This window comes from Salmo salar, chromosome ssa19 (assembly GCF_905237065.1).
Source record: "Salmo salar chromosome ssa19, Ssal_v3.1, whole genome shotgun sequence".
Classification (NCBI taxonomy): Eukaryota; Metazoa; Chordata; class Actinopteri; order Salmoniformes; family Salmonidae; genus Salmo; species Salmo salar.
In genome coordinates this window covers 61504683-61518979 of record NC_059460.1, presented here as the reverse complement: position 1 = coordinate 61518979, position 14297 = coordinate 61504683, and the positions used below count along the sequence as shown (strand labels likewise).

At 43.0% G+C, this 14297-nt stretch overlaps 1 protein-coding gene across 1 annotated transcript in view; it reads left to right on the top strand.

Moving 5' to 3' along the window:
- The first annotated feature begins 1230 nt into the window (after positions 1-1230).
- scn4aa (sodium channel, voltage-gated, type IV, alpha, a) overlaps positions 1231-14297 on the top strand; it is a 75669-nt gene continuing 62602 nt past the window's right edge. Inside the window, exon 1 of the mRNA XM_014158702.2 lies at positions 1231-2126. The gene's annotated coding sequence lies outside the window, so the exon portion shown is untranslated. The remainder of the gene's footprint in view (positions 2127-14297) is intronic.

The window sequence follows — 14297 nt, the reverse complement described above, 5'->3', positions numbered from 1 at the left end:
GTGTGCTTTAGGACCATGCGGACACCTCCGAGCGGTCGGGTAGGTGTTTTGGAGTGCATGTCCCCCCACTTCTAAACCCAAAGTTGAGCCCCTGCATTTTGCCACGAGGCTGAGAAGATTGACATTTTAAAGCTAATTTCATATAATTCGAAGGAAAAAAATGCATGGCTCATGACATGTTCATATGCTATCCTAGGGGCCGACCTCCTGGGGGACCCCAATCCCCCCCTTGTGGGGGCTGCGGGGTTGTGTGTTGTGCCAGTGCTTACAGTATATATCTGAATTCAGGGGTAGGCACATTTGCATGTGTATGCTAGTTTACTTATTCTCTGATAATTAAATTCTTTCTGCATTAACAGTAATTTGTGTCTTATGTCTTAATAGTTTTTTCTTTAGGTAACACATGTTTGTTTTGGCATAAAGTAGTAGCCTTCACTGTGAAAAGTATTAAGGAAAATGGAAACCACACACTGCTCTTGATAGCATCACTGATATTTAATAAGCAGAGCTCTGACGAAGGAGGCCATACGTAAGCTTATTAAAGATCAGTGATACTATCAAGAGCAGTGTGCGGTTTCCTTTTTCCTTCATCTTGTTCAACTGTTGCCATGCAACTGCAAAAAAGATTGCTCAGATGTGCGAGTGCCTTTTGAATTACTGTGAAAAGTATTGAAATCAGTAGCCAAGTCACCCATCCTAACCCGCTGGGAAGTTCATCCTTCCAAGAAGCGCCTGGTCATTCTGTGGCAGCATGGCAACATCATCAGAGTGAACGAACAAGCTCAAGATTAGGTTTCTGTTCAGCTGTTTTATCTAGATCAACATAGGCTGGAATGAGCAAGTGCGAAGAGAAGAGAGGAAGGGGCAGGTGGAAAGGGTGCAAAAAACTTTTTCTTCAGAACTTCTGGGTCTGCAAGGTGAAATAAGAAGAACCATATCATTGATGACATATGAGACCCGATTTGCTTACTTTTATATTCATTTGGAAATTAAACTGTATTTTTTTAAAAGAGTAGGCTATATAGCCTCTATAATCGTGTGTTGAAAACAGGCTTAAAACGGTTTTACCTCTGACGTCCTATCGTTAAGTTGAATGGCAGAAAATAAGTAAATGTTTCTAATAATCCAATATATTGTTTACGGATAGTTAGCCTATAAAGACTGTGCTTTAGGCTTGAGTTTTACAGCAAACATGTCCTGAAGATAGCCTCCATGGCCAGGGACGTGGGAAAATCACGTTGGAGGCACTACAAGTTCCAAGAAGCAGACGACGACACTAAGTTAAACGTTTGTAATCACATATCATTTTCCATGTATAACCATATTACGCACCTTAGAGACAAATTTAGCTTTTACAAGGATAGGATTCCTCTCACTCAATCGAATTGTGGGATCACGGATGGCATATCGTTAGGCACAAGACTAATTCACTGCATTTCCACCTGTCGGCACATGCGCGTAACTAACGAATCTTTCGTCTACTCTGGTTTTGTGCATTTACATACAATTTGTTTCTTCCAGGCCACTAATCCGGGTCGTTTATTCGACGAGGAAAATATAGCCTACCTTATAAAAAAATATATACACTAGTCATTCATGAGAAGAAGGAAATGAAAGGAATAACAAATCCGAAAAATGTAAGGTAAAACATATGGATGTAGCCTAGCCTACACATCGAGATTCAAACATAGCACACAAACTGTAGCCTGTAGTCTACGTTCAGAACCAGAACGAACCAGCTAGGTCTAGGAAACATTGCACGACTCTCCACATTCTAAGTAGGTCGACATATTTCAAGGAGTACCTGTCACACAGAAAACTGCATGTCATTGCTAAATAAACCCATGTCTTCCATAAATGCTGACTGTTTAAGCCGACTGAGTTGCACCGAGGACCGACTGGACCGAGTGTGGGAACTTCGAAGTGTCAAAAAGTTTTGACGTGATGATCCTACCTGAAGCAACTCTCCGGTTTCATTCAAGACACTACCGCGTCAGCAACAGCTGTCTTGGAGCCTGCACTAGCCTCCAAAAGGAGAGAATTAAGTCTTCAGTAAAAGGCTTGAAGGAAGGCGAATTTCTGTGGAGTTTGAGTTCTGTGGAAATCTATTTATTTTCCTGGGCAAGGTAAAAAAAAAAAAGAAGCTCCACCGCTCTCTGCTCTGTTTTGTGGCGTGCTGGTCCATGCAATCCGGGATCCTTGGGACGTCCCTACCCATTGAAGTTGACATGTAAAATGGTTAAGGTAAGGGTTAGGGATAGGTAAGGGCTATGGTTAAGGTTAGGGTAGGGGTTAAGGTTCGGGTTTAGAATAGGAACGTCCCAAGGTTACCGGATAGCACTGACAATTCAGAACTATGTAAAGACCCAGGTCGCACTGTTCTAGAAGATCATGTAGTTTTGCCTCATTGTTTACCATTGGTGCTATTTTTACATGTCTTACCTGTTAGATGTTAAGCAGCTTTTCTCTTTCACCTGTTCCACCAGTTGATATTTGCATATATTAATTCATTTGGTTTAAATTGGATCTGAAAAAATGATATTATTATATATGCTACTTATCAAATGTATTGCCATGTGTTTTACACAAACCAAAAGAACAGCACTGCTCCTTATTGTAATCTAACCTTTTCAATGTAGCTACTGTAATAGGCCATGGTTAAATTGTAATAAAGTTGTAGGATAGGCTAGCCCTAAATTATGTTCTGCATGAAGATACACATTTTCATTGAATGGACAATCTAAAACTCCTGCAAAGTTGTTTGCTCATACTGTAAAGCTGCTCTCGATGCATTGGAGACATTCTATGTCAGATAATGATTACAGGTGGACACCTGACAAATGCAGTTTTATTTGACTAAACCAGCTTTACAGTGTCTCCATTTGTCTGTCTTGTCTATGTGTACGGGTGTGTGTGTGTGTGTGTGTGTGATTACATATGTTTAACGCGCTACTACACTGTTGAAATATACTAGCACATTTCTGGCGATTGTTTGTAGTGTAGTTACTATATCCCCTTGTTTTGTAACCTGGCAGGTGAGGGCAGCCTGACTCGTCACAAGCACACTTCAGGCCAGGCACTTGGTCCTTTAGTCCAGTTTGGACAATTTCCCTTCCTCCCTCCTTCCCAGGGGACAGATTATATTTAGCCTGTGTCTTAATGGAAGGCAGGCAGGCAGGGTACTGTGATGCTGTGGATGCTCAGTTGTACCCCACCATTCCTCTGCCGCTAATCCATGTTGCCCAAATCAGAGGTGTGGGGAGATGGAGACGGCCCCCAGCCCCTCCATGCCCGCAGGCATTGCTGTTCCCTGGACAGTCGGGCAGACTTGGAGATCAGGTGGTAGCGGCCCGTTCATATTATTACCTGTCAGCAATACGGCACCTATTACACAACCTGGCTTGCTCCCCAGCCACAATGGACCCCTTTACGGACGGGGACAAGGCTACAAGTGCAGCTTGGAGGGTTATAGGTGCAGAGTTTTGTGGTTATTGAAGCGGTTATTACATTTGTTATAACATTTGTCCAATCATAAAGGCTGTCTCTAAACCAGACACATGGATATGTAGGCCAATATTCAATGTGGATTTGTGCCTCGTAATGAGACACTTTGCGTAAATCATCCGTTGATGTCAATTAGAGATTTTCTTGGAAAGTAGGCCATCAGTCAGGCGTCCAGCTACTTTACTGTCACGTGATTGTCGAAGAATTTCTTCAGCATCATTCTGAAGGGGTCTATTGGGACAGAATCAAAGGTGTAGCTGTTTGGATAAAAGGTATTGCTGTTTTGCAGTGGGTGGGTGTGTGTGTGTAATGGTGTTCTCAGCCGTTTGTATACCGATCTGCTCTGCGTGTGTGTGTGTGTGTGTGTGTGTGTGTGTGTGTGTGTGTGTGTGTGTGTGTGTGTGTGTGTGTGTGTGTGTGTGTGTGTGTGTGTGTGTGTGTGTGTGTGTCGCAGCACCGAGTATCACATGCTCTTGGACGCAGAAGGTGTTGGTTTTGGGTTTCTTTCACCAAGGGAGGGCATGTGATTGCTTGGAAAGACCTCCCCTATTTTTCCGTAGTAGGCAAAGGTTGAAATGAGGTCAAAGTGAAAGAAAAAATCTAAATGTTGTGTTTTCCAAACCAACTTTGTCATTGGTCATCTTCTCCTTCCATAAGTTTTCCCGAATCATCACTCAGCCCCCCCCCTCCTTTCCAGCCATGATGTTGTTTGACCCAATGAGTAGATCGTATCTTACATGAGTCATATCTTCATGTTGTAGTGTAATGTGAAACTGTCTCCGACAACTTAGTCTCATTTCAACATTTGTGTGTAGAGCTATCATAACTGGCTATCAGTTTCTCTATTTAGGTTAATTGAAGGTTTTTATATCGGCCTCTTTACAGTTGCTCAGAGTTTTTCTGTTAGATGTGGGACTATTCTATTCTCAGTAAATGTTTTAAAGACAAACCAAGGGGGTAACCAACGGGGTGAAGTAGTAGGTTAGTCAATTCTAATTGGTAAGGATCATGTCCAGTTCCATTTTCTAAAAAAATACATTTGAGGAAGGACTTGGCATTGTTTTAGTATTCTTTCTGCTGTTGCTGTGTTATGTACAAAACTACTACTATGATTGTAAAGTAATTGTAATCTTGTACCCTTACCTGTATTTAAGACACTTGAACTAAGGTTGTAAGAAATGTAATTCACTTTAGACAAGTTATCCCAATTGGTTAGGGTTAGTTACTGGTTGGGTTAGGTTTAGGAAAGAAATGATAAGATAAGTGTCAAGGGTTGGAGTAGGATTTTAACCAGCAAGTTTGTGTATGACAGCACAAATTTCCTCATGGCCATCACGGTTGCTTGAATTGTTTTATAGACAACACCTAGCTTATTACAGCCCTTCACAGCTCCTAGGAATGTAGTGACAGAAGCATACCACACGTCTAACGCCATCTCCACACCATGCATGCTTGCTGTTTCTTGATCATTACAGCCTACTATACATTAGCTCCACTTACTTTTAGCAATCATCCAGTGGCGATTTCTGTTTTGAGCCCCACATTTTTAGCTAAAACTATAAAATGTTATTGCATGTTATTGCATTTCACATATCAGTTTGCAAACAATGTAAAAAAAGTAATAAAAAAAAACATTGAGTTAATAAAGCCGCATTTAAACATGGTCTCTTTTTTGTTTTCTTGAGTAAGGCAGCTCCAAAATGTCGGTGTTCCAGCCAAGCGCAGTGCTTTCTGTGGTGCTGGGCCAGCCAGCTGAAAATACAGAGCTTAGGGGTTGGTAATGTCCTGTAGTTGCGCCGTGATTGGCTCAGTGTTCTGTCACTCATGGGGACACTACGTCACCACCAAGTCTAAGGGTAGAGCAAAAAAATTCAAGCCCCTTGGCTGCTGCCATAGAGTTACATTAGAATTGCCCATCCAAGAAGGCTCAAGGTCATTGGCCACAGATAAAATTATGTCAAATCATGTTATACCTACAGTAGCTTTGATTTGACTCATGTCAACATCATACTTTCAAAATCCTAGCTACTGTAGCAGTCATCATCATGAATAAAGTCGACAATCTACTGGCAAATCCTTTTTAATCCTTGTCATATGAAGAAAAATTATAGATAAAACGTATCGGTGCCCATGGGCCATTGGACATAAACATTACACAAAAAATTGGAAATTGCAAATTCAACAATGCTAACTGCAAGCACTGCAAAGCAATCACTAGCCTGCTATTCAGTGGAGTGACTGTCTGGGATTAAGGGTCTCTTTTCCAAACTTAAAATGATAAACATTCAACATTGGCCATGCTGTCAATGAAGCATGATTTGTGCAGTGCTCAAAACAACTGTAAACTCGGAACTGGGAAATCTGACTTCAGTGAGTTCAAGACAACTGGGAACTCAGGGAAAAAAACAAGCTCCTACTGGGGAAATGCATTTTTGAACAGTCACTCAACTCGGAATTCTAAATCAGGAACTCTGGCCTCTTTCTAGAGCTATGACCTGAAGATCACTGACGTCATCATGATTCAACCTTGTTTTTTTCAGAGTTCCCAGTTGTCTTGAAAGCACTATAAATCCAGGAAATGACAGATTTGATGACAAAGTTTGATGACAAAATTTGCCAACAAAGGACCATCACGCCACCTTCCTGTTCAAGTGAGCACAGCAAAACAAGGTGAGTCCAAAAATGTCTTGAATGCTGCTGCATATATGATGTAATATGCCTAGGAGATATGTAAACTGTAGCTAAGAAAGTAATACTAAGTTTATGTTGTGTAGCAAGCTGTTAGTAGCCCATGTGTCTCACCCTAATAATTTGGTCTATTTTCCCCTCTTAATTCCGCCTACTGTTCTGACTTGGTGGTGCACATGTAGCCTATAACCTGTTTTAGAGAAATGTAATCATCAAATATTGTAAGAGCTTTCCTTGTCTGCTTATATGCCCCCTTTATTTATCCTATGGTTCTGACTTGGTGTACAGGGGGAACACTGTAAGAACGACCCATGTACTGAATTCTGTCGCTGTACATTTCAAACGTGCTGAACAAATAGTTATATTGACTACGTCGGTCCTAGCTCGCTCATTAATGTCTTAATCGAAATTACGGATTGCCTATTATCTGTTTGTCGTCCCCTTATGCCATAGTTTGTACATCTCAATTGTCAGTAGAAACCACATTTGTTTAAGCAAGTCAGCCAAATCATCTGTGTTGTTTTAAAAGGCAGTAAATGAGGCTGAATGAACTGTTTCACTGCCAGACAAGGCTCTGCTGATAGCCAGGTGTAGCAGTGGTAAGGTGTTGGGACTGCTGTTGGGACTCTGTTGTTGGGACTCTGTTGTTGGGACAGCTTTATGTAGGTCCTAACATTTTGTGGACACCGTTTGTCATCGTTATAGTGAAATTAATGTATTGTTTAGTGTTGTGTTGTGTAGTGGCTTTGCTGGCATGCATCCCACTTATTGTATTTTTGCCCCAGCAAGATTTACATGCTAAAATCGCCACTGCAATCATCACAGCAGTTAAACCAAGAAAAGCCACCCAAGATGTGACCCTAACCAACAAATCAAATCACAGTCTATTGGTTACGAAATGCTTTTGTTTCTAGCTCCAACAGCGCAGTAGTACCTAGTAACACAAAACAACACAAAAAACAATCCAGTAAAATAAAAAACAAAGAAATTAAGAGATATCAGAACGAGCAATATCAGAGACCGGAATATAAATGTATACATATAATGTATACACATATATATATACATATAACGGTGTGTAAAGACGGTATGGACAGTATATGAAAAGAAAAGGTGTGTGTATAGCAGTAGTTATATAGTTGAGCCATGACTAGAATACAGTATATACATATAAATTGGGTTAAACAGTATGTAAACATTATTAAAGTGACCAGTGACTGTGTAGATAGTGCAGCAGTCTCTAAGGTGCAAGGTAGAATACTGGGTGGTAGCGGGCTAGAACAGTGGCTAAGGTTCAGGGCAGGGTGCTGGGCGGAGGCCGGCTAGAAGTGAATATTTAACAGTCTGATGGCCTGTAGATAGAAGCTGTTTCTCAGTCTCTCGGTCCCAGCTTTGATGCACCTGTACTGTCTCCACTTTCTAGATGGTAGCGGGGTAAACAGGCTGTGGCTCGGGTGGCTGAGGTCCTTGATGATCTTCTTGTCCTTCCTGTGACACCGGGTGCTGTAGATGTCCTGGAGGGCAGGCAGTGTGCCCCTATTGATACGTTGGGCTGACCGCACCACTAGGGCTGTGGCGGTCATGACATTTTGTGAGACGGTTATTGTCATGCAAAAGGCTGCCGGTCTCACTGTAAATGGCCGTTAATGAACATAAACACGTTTAGCGCCTCCACGCTGATGCACGCCTTTTGAATATCTACATTTAAAAAAGTATAATAAATCAATTTAATATACACCATCAAATAAATCCATTATTTATTTTAGTCAGGTCTAAATGATATGAGGAAAATGTATTTCAGAAAAAGAAAATATGAGTTGTATGTATGTTATCTGACTTATTCTCTATGCTTCATTTATCTGGCTATGCTCTATGTTTCATTTAGCTGACAAGATATGCTTATACATTTTTTTTATTTAACTAGGCAAGTCCGTTAAGAACAAATTATTTTTACAATGACGGTCTATAGGGGAACAGTGGGTTAACTGCCTTGTTCAGGGGCAGAATGACAGAGTTTTACCTTGTCAGCTCAGGGATTCGAGCCAGCAACCTTTTGGTTGCTGGCCCAACGCTCTAACCACGAGGCTACCTGCCACCCCAAGTCCTGTGCCATTATAAGTCCTGTGCAATTATTTTATATTATATGATTTTATAGTAAGAAGAATATAATATAACTTAGCTGAATGAAATAGAAAGGACATTTTTCCCATTCCAGAGCGAGTGCGCATATGAAGTGTCTATGTTGAGTGTAAAAGTGATCATTTGAAACATGTCCTGTACGTAAAATGTTGAATTATTTGGCAACTTTAGTTGTGAATGATACAAACCTTAGAATGTTGAGAAAGGCGCAATAAAAGCTTGTGCTCTGTTCCTTGCCTCAGGCTGCACAGCTGTTCTCCTATCAATCTTGTCTTTACTTATATGTTAAATTATTTAGAATGTCCCATGAGCAGGAACATGCCTGCGGCTATAGAACCCTGACCTGTTCACCGGACATGCTACCTGTCCCAGACCTGCTGTTTTCAACTCTCTAGAGACAGCAGGAGCGGTAGAGATACTCTCAATAATCGGCTATGAAAAGCCAACTGACATTTACTCTTGAGGTGCTGACTTGTTGCACCCTCAACAACTACTGTGATTATTATTATTTGACCATGCTGGTCATTTATGAACATTTGAACATCTTGGCCATGTTCTGTTATAATCTCCACCCGGCACAGCCAGAAGAGGACTGGCCACCCCTCATAGCCTGGTTCCTCTCTAGGTTTCTTCCTAGGTTTTGGCCTTTCTAGGGAGTTTTTCCTAGCCACCGTGCTTCTACACCTGCATTGCTTGCTATTTGGGGTTTTAGGCTGGGTTTCTGTACAGCACTTTGAGATATCAGCTGATGTAAGAAGGGCTATATAAATAAATGGTCCCGTGTGGCTCAGTTGGTAGAGCATGGTGTTTGCAACGCCAGGGTTGTGGGTTCGATTCCCACGGGGGACCAGTACGGGGGAAAAATGTATGAAATGTATGCATTCACTACTGTAAGTTGCTCTGGATAAGAGCGTCTGCTAAAATGACTAAAATGTTAATGTGAAATAAATTTGATTTGTATGCACTGGAATTGTGAATGGATGCCACATGCATTGTGTTTTTTAATGATATGGGGTAAGCTACTTTGGTTTTATAGTGGAGCTGTGCTAAATATGAGCAGCTGAGAAATAAATATTAGAACACTTATTTATTAAAACTAATATTTATTCTGGCGCCTAGCTTCGCTTTCCTAGGAAACTATGCAGTATTTTGTGTTATTTCTTACATTGTTACCCCAGGAAATCTTACGTTTTATTACATACAGTCGGGAGGAACTATTGGATATAAGAGCAACGTCAACTGATCAACATTACGACCAGGAATACGACTTTCCCGAAGCGGATCCTCTGTTTGGTCCACCACCCAGGACAATGGATCGGATCCCAGCCGGCGACCCAAAACAACGACGCCGTAAAAGGGGCAGACGGAGCGGTCTTCTGGTCAGGCTCCGTAGACGGGCACATCGCGCACCGCTCCCGAGCATACTACTCGCCAATGTCCAGTCTTTTGACAACAAGGTAGACGAAATCCGAGCAAGGGTTGCCTTCCAGAGAGACATCAGCGATTGTAACGTTCTTTGTTTCACGGAAACATGGCTCACTCGGGATACGTCATCAGAGTCGGTACAGCCACCCGGTTTCTTCATGCATCGCACCGACAGAAACAAACATCTCTCTGGTAAGAAGAAGGGCGGGGTGTATGCCTTATGATTAACGAGACGTAGTGTAATCATAACAACATACAGGAACTCAAGTCCTTTTGTTCACCTGACCTAGAATTCCTTACAATCAAATGCCAACCGCATTATCTACCAAGAGAATTCTCTTTGATCATAATCACAGTCGTGTATATCCCCATCAAGCAGACACACCGACAGCCCTGAAAGAACTTAATTTGACTCTATGTAAACTGGAAACCACATATCCTGAGGCTGCATTTATTGTAGCTAGGGATTGTAACAAGGCTAATCTGAAAACAAGGCTCCCTAAATTTTAGCAGCATATCGAATGCGCGACCCGGGCTGGCAAAACCCTGAATCATTGTTATTCTAACTTCTGCGACGCATAGAAAGCCCTCCCCCGCCCTCCTTTAGGAAAATCTGACCACGACTCCATTTCGTTTCTCCCAGCCTATAGACAGAAACTAAAACAGGAATCGCCCGTGCTCAGGTCTGTCCAATCGGATTCCACGCTTCAAGATTGCTTCGATCACATGGACTGGGATATGTTACGCATAACGTCGGACAATAACATTGATGAATACGCTGATTCGGTGAGCGAGTTTATTAGCAAGTGCATCGGTGATGTTGTACCCACAGCGTCTATTAAAACCTTCCCCAACCAGAAACCGTGGATTGATGGCAGCATTCGCGCAAAACTGAAAGAAACACTTTTAATCAGGGCAAGGTGACCTGAAACATGACCGAATACAAGCAGTGTAGCTATTCCCTCCTCAAGGCAATCAAACAAGCTAACCGTCAGTATAGAGACAAAGTAGAGTCGCAATTCAACGGCTCAGACACAAGAGGTATGTGGCAGGTTCTACAGTCAATCATGGACTACAAATGGAAAACCAGCCCCGTCGCGGACCACGATGTCTTGCGCCCAGACAAACTAAACAACTTCTTTGCTCGCTTTGAGGACAATACAGTACCACTGACACGGCCCGCTACCAAAACCTGTGGGCTCTCCTTCACTGCAGCTAACGTGAGTAAAACATTTAAACGTGTTAACCCTCGCAAGGCTGCCGGCCCAGACGGCATCCCCAGCCGCGTCCTCAGAGCACGCGCAGACCAGCTGGCTGGTGTGTTTACGGGCATATTCAATCAATCCCTATCCCAGTCTGCTGTTCCCACATGCTTCAAGCGGACCACCATTGTTCCTGTTCCCAAGAAAGCTAAGTTAACTGAGCTAAATGACTATCGCCCCGTAGCACTCACTTCCGTCATCATGAAGTGCTTTGAGAGACTAGTCAAGAACCATATCACCTCCACCCTACCTGACACCCTAGACCCACTCCAATTTGCTTACCGCCCCAATAGGTCCACAGACGCCGAAGAGGAATACCTATGTAAGAATGCTGTTCATCGACTACAGCTCAGCATTTAACACCATAGTACCCTCCAAACTCATCATTAAGCTCGAGTCCCTGGGTCTCGACCCCGCCCTGTGCAACTGGGTCCTGGACTTCCTGACGGGCCGCCCCCAGGTGGTGAGGGTAGGAAACAGCATCTCCACCCCGCTGATCCTCAACGCTGGGGCCCCACAAGGGTGCATTCTCAGCCCTCTCCTGTACTTCCTGTTCACCCATGATTGCGTGGCCATGCTCGCCTTTAACTTAATCATCAAGTTTACAGACAACACTACAGTGGTAGGCTTGATTACCAACAACGATGAGACGGCCTACAGGGAGGAGGTGAGGGCCCTCGGAGTGTGGTGTCAGGTGAATAACCTCACACTCAATGTCAGCAAAACAAAGGAGATGATCGTGGACTTCAGGAAACAGCAGAGGGAGCACCCCCCTATCCACATCGACGGTACAGTAGTGGAGAGGGTGAAAAGTTTTAAGTTCCTCGGCATACACATCACGGACAAACTGAAATGGTCCACCCACACAGACAGCGTGGTGAAGAAGGTGCAGCAGCGCCTCTTCAACCTCAGGAGGCTGAAGAAATTCGGCTTGTCACCAAAAACACTCACAAACTTTTACAGATGCACAATCAAGAGCATCCTGTCGGGCTGTATCACCGCCTGGTACAGCAACTGCTCCGCCCACAACCGTAAGGCTCTCCAGAGGGTAGTGAGGTCTGCACAACGCATCACCGGGGGCAAACTACCTGCCCTCCAGGACACCTACACCTGATGTCACAGGAAGGCCAAAAAGATCATCAAGGACAACAACCACCTGAGCCACTGTCTGTTCACCCCGCTATCATCCAGAAGGCGAGGTCTGTACAGGTGCATCAAAGCGGGGACCGAGAGACTGAAAAACAGCTTCTATCTCAAGGCCATCAGACTGTTAAACAGCCATCACTAACATTGAGTGGCTGCTGCCAACATACTGACTCATCTCTATTCACTTTAATAATGAAAAATGGATGTAATAAATGTATCACTAGCCACTTTAAACAATGCCACTTTGTATAATGTTTACATACCCTACATTACTCATCTCATATGTATATACTGTACTCTATACCATCTACTACATCTTGCCCATGCCATTCGGCCATCGCTTATTCATATATCTTTATGTATATATTCTTATTCATTCCTTTACACTTGTGTGTATAAGGTAGTTGTCGTGAAATTGTTAGGTTACTTGTTAGATATTACTGCATGGTCGGAACTAGAAGCACAAGCATTTCGCTACACTCGCTTTAACATCTGCTAACCATGTGTATGTGACAAATAAAATTTGATTTGATTTGACTTCACGCATCAACCACTGTTTGAGGAGCATGCTCTCACTGCGTGACAGGTGATATTCCGCTCAAACTCTGTATGCCATGGGCTCTCCAGCTCTGTTCCTGCAGCTACCCAGTGCTTTATTAGGGAAACCAAATGAAATCGGTTCGAGAACATCAATAGTAACATGTTTCCGCAATGAAACATATTTCACTGAACTGTTGACAGCCCCTCTGCACGCTCGAGACAGGAATAAAGGAGAGAGGAGGAGATGGAAATGCATGGTGGTGAGATACTCTGTATAGCTAGAGGTAATGTGTCACCCAGTTAATTTCTAAATCAAATACAAATTCACTATAATTGTAGGCTAACTGTAAGCCGCTCCGCAACAGCATCGCCTAGAGCTATACGTTCTCTCTCAGACTCGTGAATAGACATTTTGGAGCGTAGCATACAGTAACTAGTCCATCCAGTATGCATAATACAGTCCATACTCAAAGGCGATTACTCAAATTTGTTTATACTAGACCATTTATGTACCAAAGATATCTTAAATCAGTTTTTTTAATGTTTTTCTGCCATGGGTAATATGCGGTAGGCTATGTATTGTATAACGGCACAATCATAATTCTAATTACGTTTTTTTTCTTCGGGCTTTGAAACAACATGCAGAACAACCATGTTTTACACTTCAACCTACTGTTGAACTTCTTTCTTCAATTTGATCATTACAGTGAGGTGAGTTTTAAAAACATGATACTGTTTTGATGATAAGTGTGTGATGTGATTTTCGATTGCATCTCCATTGATGTCAGAGTGGTTAGAGGGACAATAGAGTCCTGAGTACCAGGCCATTAGGACCTGATGGCTGTTAGCAAGTTGGTACTACTAAAGCATGTCCAGAGTGCATAAGAGGAGATTACCGGGATGGTCACGTGGAATTTTACTGCAGTCATGGCTGGTGACTGCTGGTGTGGCGGTAATACGGTCACCGCAACACCCTGGAGAGCCCTGCAGTTGCGGACGGTGCAATTGCTGTACCAGGCGGTGATACAGCCCGACTGGATGCTCTCAATGGTGCATCTGCCAAGCCAAATTTCTTCAGCCTCCTGAGGTTGAAGAGGCGCTGTTGCGCCTTCTTCACCAAGCTGTCTGTATGAAGGGACCATTTCAGGTTGCTTTTGAACCTCTCCATTGCGGCCCCGTCGATGTGGATGGGGGCGCGGTCTCTCTGCTGTCTCCTGTAGTTCACAATCAGCTCCTTAATTTTGTTGACGTTGAGGGCGAGGTTATTTTTGGAAATCTGTTCAATCTGTTCCCACGCATAATAGACAGACGTGATTGTATACAAATGTAAGCAAGGATTGAAACAGATTTCAAGCCTTGCTTATGTTTTATTATGTTTTAGTGAAATATGTATCTGTGGTTAATTTCCAGTCTACAAATGATTTGTAATTATGAGTGTGTTTGTAAATTCACTCTGGAGTGACAGAGTGCGCTCTGGGCGTTTGTAAATTCACAGCGTTTCACTCTCAGAGCATTCAGAGCACACACTGGGCGCTCCGGCCATGGAGTAGGGTAGGTCCAAGCGTTCTGACCTCACAATGGTAGTCAATCACC